We start from the raw sequence: 13,717 nt of genomic DNA on the forward strand, positions 1-13,717 counted from the left end.
GGAATACAGATACATAATTCCTTGAAAGTAGCATCACAGGTTGTAAAGAGAGCTTGTGGCACATTGGCCTTCATATACTAAAGGATTGAGTACAGAGTTGGGATGTTATGATGAAGTTATATAAGATATTGGAGAGGAAAACTTGGAGTATTGGGTGCAGTTTTGGTCACCTCACGACAGAAAATATATCAATAAGATTGAAAGATTGCTGAGAAAATGTACATGTTGCCAGGACTTGAGCAGCTGAGTTAGCAGGTAGGAGAGGTTAAATGGGTGAGGACTTCATTTCCTGGAGCATCAGAGAATGAGGGGAGATTTGAGAGAAGTATACAAAATTATGAGGGGTATAGATAGAATGAATCTAAGCTGATGTTGGGTGACACAAGAACTAGAGGGCATGGGTTAAGGGTGAAAGGGAAACATTACGGGGAATTTCTGCACTCAGAGGGTGGTGAGAGTGTGGAATGAGAAGCGGTGGAGGATAAGAGTTCAATTGCAACATTTCAGAGAAACTTAGATGGGTATGTGGATGGGAGAGGTATGGAGGGCTGTGGTCTGAGTGCAGGTCAATGGGACAAGGCGGAAAAATAGTTTGGCAGGGACAGGATGGGCTGAAGGGTTCTAAAACACTAATTATTGTTTCTCATGATTAAGGTGCAGTAAAGGGGATCAGCGCCAATCCAGGTGGAGAAGGTCGGTGGCGAGACGATGGCCATCTTTGCTGCATGAAGTACACGGAGCTCCTCCAGCATGGTGTTTGTACTTCAATCACAGTGTCTGCAGACTTTCATGGCTTACTTCCAGGTGGAGAAGGGTGGCTCATGCAAGGGATTGTTTCAGACAATTTATTTTAAGAGGATCACATGCCAATAATATGATGGTGAATTATAAAACTGACAAAGAATTCAAAGACTTTAAATTTATCACCCTTCATGTGTAAATTTCTACTTCGGTTCCAGTGAGTTAAATTGGCTGTGGGCAATTGGGAGTTTATCATAACATCCTGTTAAATCTGGAAAACATATTTCCATGATAGCTCATCAGTAACTATTAACAACTGAAAGGAATTAGCAGCATTAAATTTAAATCATTTACCATCACTTTTAGGCAAAATAGGCTGCAGGAAGAGAATAAAGATTCAGTGAAAAAGGAGAAATCATGGATTCTTCTGCAATTGTATGACTAAAGTAAACAGAGGGTAAAAACTTGCACACACGGATCAAAAAACCTAACTGAACGTAAGAACGCAAGAAATAGGAGAATGAGTCAGCTGCCTGGCCCATCAAACCTGCCCCATACTGGCTGCTTCGGCTGGGGATTCAGCTCCAGTTCCTGTGCTTTATTGTTCTGTGTTCCACTTACCCACTTGCTCCCTGTCACCGTTAATTCCCATATTCTTCTGAAAACTATCTGTGTCTTCAATACATTCAATTGAATATATTCTACTACTTCTTTTGGAAAGGACTCCACAGATTCATACTCTCCCTGGGGTTTGAGAGACTTCCCTGGAAAATGCCATGTACAAGAACTCTCGACTATAGATGGATTACATAACTGAGCCTTTCAAGTTTACCTCATCATTCAATAAGATCACAGGTGATCTATACTGGTCTCAATTCCTCGTGTATACCAGTTCCCCATAAGCCCTAATTTTGTGATATTTCAAATATGGAAGACATGTGCTGGTTTGCAGGACACCAGTCCAGCACCAACATCCAGGCTTGAATCTGGCACCATCTGTAAAGGGTTTATATGCTCTCCCTGTTATTTTTCTCCAGATGCTCCAGTTTCCTTCCATCCTCCATAACGTACAGGATTGGTGGGTTAATTGGGTGGCATGGGTTTCATGGGCCAGAAGGGCTTCCTACCATGCTGTATCATTAAAATTTGTAAAATATATATTTATCACCTTTTTGAACACCTCAACATCTACCCTATCCAGTTCCGTTAGCATCTTTCTTGCATGTTCGAATAAGGCCATCCCTCATTCTTCTAAACTTCAAGAAAACAAACCTACACTTTCCATCACTGAAATACAATCTTCTTAAATCTTCAGAAGTGATTTGATAAAATTGATCTGCTATCTTGGCAGTTTCATATAGTAGTTAAGAAAATATCGTATTAGAGTGAGAATAGTATCGCGCAAAGAAGAAAATTGCCTAAGGCCTTTATTTTATCATTTGGGGTGTTAGAACCTCGGCAAAGAGCTCAGGCTTGAAAGGCTGGTTATATTCACTTCCTATGAACACTGCAAGATCTGCTGAGTTCCTCCAGCATTTTTGTGTTTCTACTTCAATCACAGCGCCTGCAGAATTTTGAGTTTCACTGCAAGAACAATTCCACAGCTCCAAAGATGATTGATGAGGGTAGGGCAGTGGTGGTTGCCTACGGTCCATTATGGTAGGCTGATCCAGAAGATTAATATACAGTAGATAGGGACCACAGAGACTTAGTAGTTTGAATTCAAGGTTTGCCTAGCCATTAAAGGCAATGATAGATAGGTGTTACTCCGACTGGGAGTCTGTGACTAGTGATGTTACACAAGGATCAGTGCTAGGACCTTTGAGATGGTAATAAATACATAAATAAATACACCTCACTGTCAAAAGACAAAGGAGGAAAAACCCAACACCCAACCCCAACCAACCAATTTTCCCTTGCAACCACTGCAACCGTGTCTGCCTGTCCCGCATCGGACTTGTCAGCCACAAACGAGCCTGCAGCTGACGTGGACTTTACCCCTCCATAAATCTTCGTCCGTGAAGCCAAGCCAAAGAAGAAATACATAAGTTTTAGAAAATAATGTAGGTGGTCTGATTAGACAGCACAAAATAACTGGGGAAGTTATGAATAGTGGAGGTTACGAAGAATACAGCAAATATGGACGGGAAATGGCAGAAGAGTTTAATCTGTGCTGAAGTGCAATCTGAGAGATCAAATGTAAGAAGAAAGTATTCAGCATGTGACAGGACTTTTAGGGGCATTATTATACAGAGGGATCTTGGCGTGCAAATCTTCAGCTCACTGAAATACAATAGAAGAGGTAAGGCATTTATCATTCAGAAAATTGAGATTAGAAGTTGTAGTGAACTGAGAATTCACTACTGATGTGATGTCCCATGGACTGGCCCCTCCCCTGACTCCACCCCTGAATATCCTTACATAAACTCTGGATCTGTTATTCTCACTGAATAAAAGCATGCTGTACTCTCTCTGGTCTTGAGTGCTCTCAGTCACACTACAGAAGTTGAGAAGTGAGGTTAGGTGACTGAAAAACAAGTCGAGATGGGGTAAGGGTGAAAGGGGAAAACTTTAAAGGGAGAACTTCTTCATGAAGAGAGTGATGGGAGTTTGGAACCAGCTCCCAGCTGAAGTGACAAATGCAGGCTCAATTTTGATATTTATGAAGAATTTGTACAGGTATGAGGATGGGAGGGGTACGGTCTGGCTACAGGACAGTGGGACTAGGCAGTAAAATAGCTTTGAAGGGCCTGTTTCTGTGCTGCAGTGTTCTATGACTTATAGTAAGACCACTTTGGGGTATTGTGTGTATTTTGGATCACCACGATACCAGAAGGATGTGAAGACTTCAGAGAGGATGGAGAAGAAGTTCACCAGGATATTGCCTGGATTGGATAGTATTTTTAGAAGGAAAAGTTAGGCAAACATTTCCTCTGTAGATCTAAATGTAAAAATTGTTTACTCTGAAGCATTGGTGGTTGGGGTGCAACTAGATTGAAGCATGTCTGGAAGTCCATCTTTTCACTTACATACTACTATGTGGTAGTGCTCTGTGATTCCCATGTAGACAGGGTGGTTAAGAAGGCATATGGTATGCTGGCCTTCATAAATCATAGAGTATAGGAGCTGGGAAGTGACGCTGCGGCTGTTTAAGGTGTTGGTGAGGCCAGGTTTGGAGTATTAAGTTCCGTTCTGGTCTCCAAATTATAGGAAGGATATAGATAAGGTGGAGAGGGTGCAGAGAGGATTTACAAGGATGATGCCTGGCTTACAATATCCAGAGTACAGAGAAAGATTAAGGAGACTGGGACTTTATTCATTGGAATGTAGATGGTTGAGAGGGGACTTGATAGAGGTATTTAAAATTATGAAGGGAATAGATAGACTAGACATGAGTAGACTCTTCCCCTGAGGGCAGGGGAGGTTGGAACAAGAGGGTATAAGTTAATTGTAAGGGGACAAAACTTTAGAAAAAATGTTAGTGGATGCTTCTTCACTCAGAGAATGGTGGCAGAATGGAATGATCTTCCAGAGGAGATAGTTGCGGCAGGACTCTTTCTGTCATTTAAGAGAAGGTTGGATGTGTACATGGATATGAGGGGGTTGGAGGGTTATGGGCAGAGAATGGGAGGGGGAAGCTAGTGGAGTTGTTCAAGTGAACCGGTGTGGACTCGTAAGGCCGATATGGCCTTTTTCCATGCTGTCAACTGTTACATGGTTATATTAGTAAGAGATTGCTTAAGGTGGTATGTGGTGGAAAGAAAAAGTTTGAAAACCACTGTTTTAATCGTACCTCATTGACTCATTATGTGCATGGTTTCAGAACTCCAAAGGAAATGGGCCGATGACAATTTTTCTCAAGCAAAATATTTCAGTAACAATTGGGTCTTGAGCAGTAATTCTCAACCTTCCTTTGCAACTCACATCCTACCTTAAGCAATCCCTTACTAATCACAGAGCACCGATGGCAGAGGGAAAACTTAAAGTGGGATGTGAGTGGAAAGAAAAAGGTCGAGAATCACTGATGTAGATCTAGAAGGGCCAGAGATGGGTAGTTAGAGGCTTTTTTTGTCAATGTGAAAATGTCCAATACCACAGTGCATAGCTTTAATGTAGAGGAAGAAAGTTTGAAGGAAATGTGAGAGGTATTTTTTCCACAATGAGTGGTAGGTTTTGGAATGTTGGGGGCAGCAGTGGAAGCAGATGTGATAGATCATCACAAATCAGCAGGCAAAGAATTGTGGGATATTCAGATAGGATTAGGTTAAATTGGCATTACAGTCAGCATGGACATCGCGTCCATTCCTTCACTGTCCTCTGTGCAATGTTGGTCCCAATATTGATTCCGAGGTGATTGAACAGCTAGGTGGTGAGGAAATTTCTCCTTTTTTGGAGGAATGTGGAACTGGAGGCATTGTTTTAGAAGAAGCAATTTTAGGCCAAAATGATTTATTTTTTCTTCCCAGAGAGGGGTGTGATTATTTCAAATTGACACAAGAATGCTGTGACATTGCAACCACTGTATCTATTCAAAACTGAGGCAGACAGATTTTGGATATTTCAGGGAGTCAGTAGTGCAGAGAAGAAGGAAAACAGAACCGAGACCAAGATTGGATTGGCCATGATCTTCTTAAATGATGGATCAGGATTGGGAGACTGTAAGTGCAATGCTGATACGGCAACAGTGATCGAGACTGGGGTTCAAATCCTACACTGTGTGTAAGGAGTTTGTACATTCTCCCCATGTCCGGGTGGGTTTCCTCCAGGAACTCCAGTGTTCCATATATTGCTACAGAGTGAAGATGATTTAGTCTCCATAACAGCATTCCACCCTTTGAGTTATACATAACCAATTCCCAAATACACAGAGAGTGAAGCAACCTTCCAAAAAGATTTAACAATCCGGAAATCAGACCAGGGACTGGATCTGAAGTAATATTATCATTTTTTTATAATGGTGCACAGCCATTTATCTTCTTTGTATCATTATCCTGATCAAAAGTGGTAATCAAAGATTTAGTCTTAAACTGAGTTATAAAGTTAAAAGAAGGCCATTTCAGATAGGTAAAAATATCTCCCAAAACACAGAATGACCTACCTCTCTGAATGTGCAGAGATGGTCTCCAAGCCACATAATCTAACCTCTCTCCGAGAGGGATAATCTCCGCAGCGCAGCCATCCGCCAATCGATCTGAATTGGCGTGTATGTGCGAGAATCATAAGGTAGTGATCATGGGAGATTTTAACTTCCCTCACATTAATTGGGATACCCACACAGTTAGAGGGCTGGATGGGCTAGAGTTCGTTAAATGTGTTCAAGATTGTTTTCTAAATCAAAGAGCAGGGAGCTGAGAAGTTGAAGGAGGACTACAAGGAGTGTAGAAGGAATCTTAAGAAAGAAATTAGAAAGGCCAAAAAAAGACACGAAGAGGCTTTGGCAGACAGAGTAAAAATAAATCCAAAGGGTTTCTATAGGTACATTAAAAGTAAAAGATTAGTGAGGGATAAAATTGGACCCCTTGTAGATAGCGAGGGTAGGCTGAGTGAGAAGTCAGAGGAAATGGGGGAAATTTTGAATGATTTCTTTGCCTCGGTATTCACTAGGGAAAAAAATATTGAACCAGTTGAAGTAAAGAAAAATAGTGGGGAGGTCATGAAGCATATAAGGATAACCGAGGAGGTCGTGAAGGCTGTGTTGAAAAAGATAAAGGTGGATAAATCTCCGGGACCGTACAAAATATTCTCAAGGACACTCAGGGAGGCTTGTGGACAGATAGTGGGACCATTAACAGAGATATTTAGGATGTCACTGGCCACGGGGGTAGTGCCAAAGGATTGGAGGGTTGCGCATGTGGTTCCACTGTTTAAGAAAGGGTCCAAATGTAAACCTGGGAATTATAGGCCTGTAAGTCTGACGTCTGTGGTGGGCAAGTTGATGGAAAGTGTTCTGAGGGATGGTATTTACAAATATTTGGAGGTACAGGGATTGATAGGGAGTAATCAGCATGGTTTTGTCAGGGGTAGATCATGCTTGACAAACCTGATTGAGTTTTTCGAGGGGGTTACAAAAAAGGTTGATGAAGGGAAAGCTGTGGATGTTGTCTATTTAGACTTTAGTAAAGCTTTTGACAAAGTTCCCCACAAGAGGTTAAGAAAAAAGGTGGAGGCATTAGGTATAAATAAGGAGGTAGTGAAATGGATTCAGAAATGGTTGGATGGGAGGTGTCAGAGAGTAGTGGTAGAAAATTGTTTGTCCAATTGGAGGCCGGTTACTAGTGGAGTTCCTCAGGGATCAGTCCTGGGTCCACTATTGTTTGCTATATATATTAACAATCTGGAGGTAGGGGTGGAGAGTTGGGTAAGCAAGTTTGCGGATGATACAAAGATTGGTGGTGTTGTGGACAGTGAGGAAGATTACTGTAGATTAAAAGGTGATTTAGGAAGGCTGGAGGTGTGGGCTGAGAAATGGCTGATGGAATTTAATACACATAAGTGTGAGGTGTTACATTTTGGAAAGGCAAATCAAAATAGGTCATATGCATTAAATGGTAGGCTATTGAGATGTGCAGAGCCACAAAGGGATTTAGGAGTGATGGTAAATAGTACCCTCAAGGCTGATACTCAGGTAGATGGTGTGGTGAAGAAGGCATTTGGAATGTTGGCCTTCATAAATCGGAGTATTGAATTCAAGAGTAGGGAGGTTATGGTGAAATTGTACAAGGCATTGGTGAGGCCAAATTTGGAGTACTGTGTACAGTTTTGGTCACCAAATTATAGGAAAGATATAAACAAAATAGAGAGTGTGCAGAGAAGGTTCACGAGAATGTTGACAGGATTTCAAGGTTTGAGTTACAGGGAAAGGTTGTGCAGACTAGGGATTTTTTTCTCTGGAGCGTAGAAGATTGAGGGGGGACTTGATAGAGGTGTTTAAGATTTTAAAAGGGACAGAGTAAATGTGGATAGGCTTTTTCAATTAAGAGTGGGGGAGATTCAAACTAGAGGACATGGTTTAAGATTGAAGGGGGAAAATTATAAAGGGAACATGAGGGGAAATTTCTTTACGCAGAGGGTGGTGGGGATGTGGAATGAGCTTCCGACAGACGTGGTCGAGGCGGGATCATTGGTTACATTTAAGGAAAGACTGGATCATTACATGGATAGGAGGGGACTAGAGGGGTATGGACCGGGTGCTGGTCAGTGGGACTAGGAGGGTGGGGATTTGCTACGGCATGGACTAGTAGGGCCGAACTAGCCTGTTCTGTGCTGTAAGTGGTTATATGGCAGCTGCGCTGGCCGGCTGTTTGGAGGCAGGCTGATGATGCCATCAGGCCACGACCCATCTTGCCTCTCACCCCTCTTCCTCCAATTCAGGGGCAGCAGGGACTGGTGGGGCAGGGGGAGCAGTCGGGGCAGCAGGGACTGGTGGGGCAGGGGGAGCAGTCGGGGCAGCAGGGACTGGTGGGGCAGGGGGAGCAGTCGGGGCAGCAGGGACTGGTGGGGCAGTGGGAGCGGTCGGGGCAGCAGGGACTGGTGGGGCAGGGGGAGCAGTCGGGGCAGCAGGGACTGGTGGGGCAGTGGGAGCGGTCGGGGCAGCAGGGACTGGTGGGGCAGTGGGAGCGGTCGGGGCAGCAGGGACTGGTGGGGCAGTGGGAGCGGTCGGGGCAGCAGGGACTGGTGGGGCAGTGGGAGCGGTCGGGGCAGCAGGGACTGGTGGGGCAGTGGGAGCAGTGGAGATAGGCAGGGCAGCGGGGACTGTCAGGGGGAAGCCGATGTGGGCTGGGAGAGCCACACCGGGCCACTTCGGCCTCCGGGGCTGCTGTCTGCAGCTCAAAACACAGCAGAGCAAAGGCCAACGTCCCTACCCATAATCCCCCCCCCCCCCCCACGCAGCTAGAACTGCTCTGGGAACCATAGAACAGTTTCAGCTGCATGGGGGATTGATTATGGGTAGAGAAGATGGTCATTGCTCTGCTGTGTATTGATGACAGGTGGCGCTATGGCACCCGTTTCCCCACTTCCATGGGGATGCGGAGGGCACTACGAGGAGCCTCTCCTTTGAAAGGGATGGTGGAGCAGCCTTTTTGGACTGCAGTCTGAAATGGTAAGTTCAAGATTTTGGATCTGCCCCGTAGCCAGTTTCTAGGCAGAGGCCTGATCCGAAATGGCCTCAAGAGAGAAAATACCAAAACTTAGAAAGCTGTCAGGTTCCACTGCTAATTATTGTGAAATAATGTAAAAGGTGACAATGCTTACGTGGAGTGTTACCAGCCTGGGTGAAGGTTGGATAGCCTGAGAGTTTAACACAAGGTTAAAAAATTTTAAAACCATGTGTTTGTTCAGTGGAAACGAAGATAGGGTGAGTTCAGGACAGGTTGGTCCCATGGACCCTTCACTGATGGCTGGAAGGTAATGGGAATTGATCTTTGATTGCTATGAATTTGTTAATCTGTGAGCTGGCTCCCCACAAAACTCTTGCATACAACACAAACAGAAGGTATGTGCTTGTTGCTTTAGATGTAGCCTGTGGGTTATTTTTGTGGAAATACATTGTGTACTTAATGGAGATAGGATTAACCATAGAGAGAAAAAAAAATCTACAGGAACCAATACAAGCTGCTTGTCGTCCTGGCAAGAATTACAGCACCCATCACATTTGTGACAGAACTGCAGGCACTTTTCTAGTTAATCAACATCATGGGCATTCATTCAAAAAACATACAGCTTGTTAACTTTCAAATCAAACTTGTCAAAACATGCAGTCAAAGTTCCAACATACTTCAATATTTAATGATATACATCTGACATGTGAAGACATCAGTTCATTTCCATTAATAATCACCCCATGTTTCTCCCTCGAGCATAGGAGGCAACAGGGAGACCTAAATCAAGAGTGGTATTGTTAAGGTAAATAATCAGAGATTTTCCCCAGAGCAGATGAATCTAAAACTTGCTGGCATCCATGTACAGTGAGAGGGGAAAGATTTAAAGTAACCCCAGGGGTATCTTCACACAGAGGATGGTGGGCAAATGGAATGAGCTGCCAGAAGAACTGGTAGAAGCGGAGTCAATTGCTAGGTTTCAAAGACATTAGGACAGGTACAGATAGGAAAGGTTTAGAGCATCGTTTCCCAAACTGGGTTCCATAGAAAGGCGAAGGGATTCCACGGAAGAAATGGCAGGAAGTAATAACTATCTACCAATCGACCTGTTTTTCTTTTAATTACCTTTTACCTCTGCCTTTAAATCACTGTGTTTCTGTGACAGCCGCAGTTGCCCACTAGGAAAACAAAAAGATGTCAGCAGCGCATAATTTTCAACCAACGAGACTCGGATTTCTTTTGGCGCAAAGCTGACCTTATTTTACAATTTAATCTGAAAGATAGTCCAAGCGTGCAATACTGTATTAAGAACCATGGATTGTTGGATTAAAAAATAAACTAGGAGCCAGGATCATTCATTGAAGAAAGTACTGAGGTGTCACTGTTTTTTCATGAAGATTCCCACAGGATCCAATGTTATTTTTACTGGGAGGTATTCGAAGGATTAACCCTAAATTAGAACTGAATATGTATCAAGTAAAATTTGTTAAAATTTCCTTGGCAATAGCTAGGAAATGTATTGCTATAACTTGGAAGTCAGTTATTGATTTGGCAATAGATAGAAGGCATGCAGAAGTTTGGACTTGTATTCCACTTGAGAAAATTATTTACAATCTAAGAGATAAATATCATGCATTTTGTAAAATATGAAGCCCATATTTATAAACTGTTGGTATTAAAATTTAAATGAATCTCAAACATTCCCTTTCTTTTATAGGTCTCTATAAATATTTATATTTTTAAAAGTATTGGAAAGTGAAATCTCCTGTGTGGTTTAATAGTAAAAAAAAATCCATCTCTCTCTGTAACTCTGCATTCTATACTGTGTGTTATTTGTTGTATTTATGTGCAAGTTTTCCTGCCAGATAGCACACAAAATGAACTATTTCATTGTACTTGGTAGACACTGCAATAAACTTTAACTTGAAATTCTGAATGATGGTAGTGAACGAGCTCCTTTTATCAATATTGTTACAAACCACACAATTTCTTGTACACACTTCACATCAAAATATTTCTGAATTTGGTTGTAAATCAATACACATGGGCTAACATTGCCAAATATAGTAAAACCCCTGGTATCCGAGGCCTATGCAGAATGGCAGATTACTGAACTAAGGGGTGATAATTTTAAATTACATTTATTTTAACTATTTATTTTCCATAATTTGTTTGCAAATGTTTGAAGATGGCAGTTGCTTGAATTCCATATAACATGGATTTTACTGCACAATGTAGCTAGTTAGCACATAACTGGATTATTTCACAATAGCCTGCACCTTTTAGTTTAGCCAGTTTACTTGTCTCTTTTGTTTGCCCATGATTAAAATTATGTGAAAAATTGCCTTTTTCTCACAAATAATAAAAGCCACAACTTGAGGAGGCCAAAGTTATTAAACAGTGGACTTTACATTTTCAAGGAAATAATCCATGTTAAAGAATTCATCCACCTTTTATCCAAATCAACAAGTGGGCTTCACAATGGTTGAACAGGATAGTGCAGCAGAAGAGAACAGCTGGAGACAACCTATATATTGATTTGTAGCATTTCACTGCCATCTGCTGTTAGACTCTATTCGAAATAAATTACTTACAAAAAGAAAACTTCAGTCTTTTTGCATTCTTTGTGTTGTTTCCATATATTTCCATCACTGTACATTGATTTTATTTAACGCATTGCCACCACTATGGCACCTTTCTTCCCACCCCCTCTATTTGAGGGGCTTTCCCTCAATCTCAGACCTTCAGTGCCTGCTGACAGGACTGCAAACCGTAGTCATTAACCCACAGTGCCCACACATTGGCTGCGCTAATCCTCAGTGCGTCTCTCTGCACGTACAGCTGGAGCCTGGAAAGTGCCAGTCACAGCATTCCCTCACTGATGTCTCAGCGTGCAGCAAGATCAGTATGTTTTGGACAGACCAAAGGGTCTGCAAGAGTTTTGTAGGAGGCCAGCTCACAGATTAACAAATTCTTAGCAATCAAAGATCAATTTCCATTACCTTCCAGCTATCAGTGAAGGGTCCATGGGACCAACCTGTCCTTCTGAACTCACCCTATCTTCGGTTTCCACTGAACAAACACCTGGTTTTAAAATTTTTTAATCTTGTGTTAAACTCTCAGGCTATCCTACCTTGGCAACCTTCACCCAGGCTGGTAACACTCCATGTAAGCATTGTCACCCTTTATGGATTTACATTATTTCACGAAGATTATGGTCTTCCAGCAGTTCTGGATGTCTGTGTGTGTGAGTCCAGAAACAGCCCAATGTTATGGGCCCAGAGGACCCCAAAACCCAGCAGCAATAGAAATTCACCAAGACAAATGGTTATTTAAACAAAGATATCTTTAAACATGAAAACAGGATCAAACTCTAAACTTAACCCCCTTTTAATTATAAGTGCACATACATGTAATGTGTGTGTAAGTTCAGAAAAGTTCTTTGATTCACAGTCCAGTCTCACTTCTCCAAGTTCACCTGTATCAGGCAATTCTTATATGAAGTTCACCAGGCTTTGGTGCTTGTAAGGCAAACGGTTACCACACAGGAAAGTTCTTGTTGGTTTTCAGAGAGAGATTTGTTGCTCGTTGGACACCCACAACTGATTCCTTCTGATCAGCCACTTCAGTGTCTTGCTAAAGTAACTTGCCCCATCAGGGTTTTCTAGATGATAACCTCTTTCTTTCAGGTCACCAGAGTCCTTTTTTGTTTCCCTTATTACAAGTAAAACATTATGCAACCAGCCATCTCTTTTTGTATGGACCACAAGGGCTTTGACCAGGCTGAACTAAAAACTCAGAACCTGTCTTCAAAATGGGGTTTTTCCACAAGTTTGCCAGCTTGTCCTGTTCCAGTCCCAGTTGCTGCTGAACTGTAGATCTGAACTCTCTCTCTCTCTCTCACCCTCAGAGAAAACCACATGACCCTCTTAGAACAGCCAACTGCACTCAGACAGACTGCGGCTCCGGACCTAATCTTCTGAGTTTATTCATTTGTTGCTTTCCAAAACAATAATCCATTTCTCCACAGCATGTCCAATTAACACCTACATGAAGTCCTTGGAGGCATTCTTCAAAGTTTCCAAAGACACTCAGAGACTGGTGTTACGAGCCTAGAGGACCCCAAAACCCAACAGCAATAGATATTCACCATGACAAATGGTTACTTAAACAAAAATTGCTTTTAATTATCTTTAAACATGAAAATAGAATCAAGCTTTAACTTATCACTATTGACATACTTAACCTAACTCAACCCCCTTCTAATTCTAACCGCACGTGTGTGTAAAAAGTTCAGAAAAGTTATTTGGTTCACAGTCCATTCTCACTTCTCACTCCTCCAAGTTCACTGGTTGCAGGCAATTCTTATATTGTGCATAGAATTTAACATTGATAAAGTTCACCAGGCTTTGTTGCTTGAAAGGTAAATGGTTACCACTCAGGAAGATTCTTGTCAGTTTTCAGAGAGATTTGTTGTTCCAGAATATCCACAACTAATTCCTTTTTAATCAGCCACTCCAGTGTCTTGCTGACGAAACTTCCCCCAGCTGTTTCTCTCCCTTTTTCCTCCATCTCCTTCTACACAGACAAAGTCAATTCTTACCTCTCCCCCTTATCATATTCAATTGACCATTTTGTTGGTCTGGACTCCTCCCCAAATATTGCCAATATTTCATGAGCTGCAAAGAAGAAGTGACTGATGAAAGCTGATTAATCCGATCAGCTAAGAACCTTATTCTTAGAAACAGGCCGTGTAATGCTCTTAATCCACAGCATTCGAATTGCAAGGGTGGTGAGAAAGGTGAAAGGAAAGACAAGCACTTCAATGGTAAATATATTCAAGAAACTGCTCAATTTTTTTATTCTAAGAACAGTCA

This window comes from Narcine bancroftii, chromosome 6 (genome assembly GCF_036971445.1).
Source record: "Narcine bancroftii isolate sNarBan1 chromosome 6, sNarBan1.hap1, whole genome shotgun sequence".
In the NCBI taxonomy this organism is placed as follows: domain Eukaryota; kingdom Metazoa; phylum Chordata; class Chondrichthyes; order Torpediniformes; family Narcinidae; genus Narcine; species Narcine bancroftii.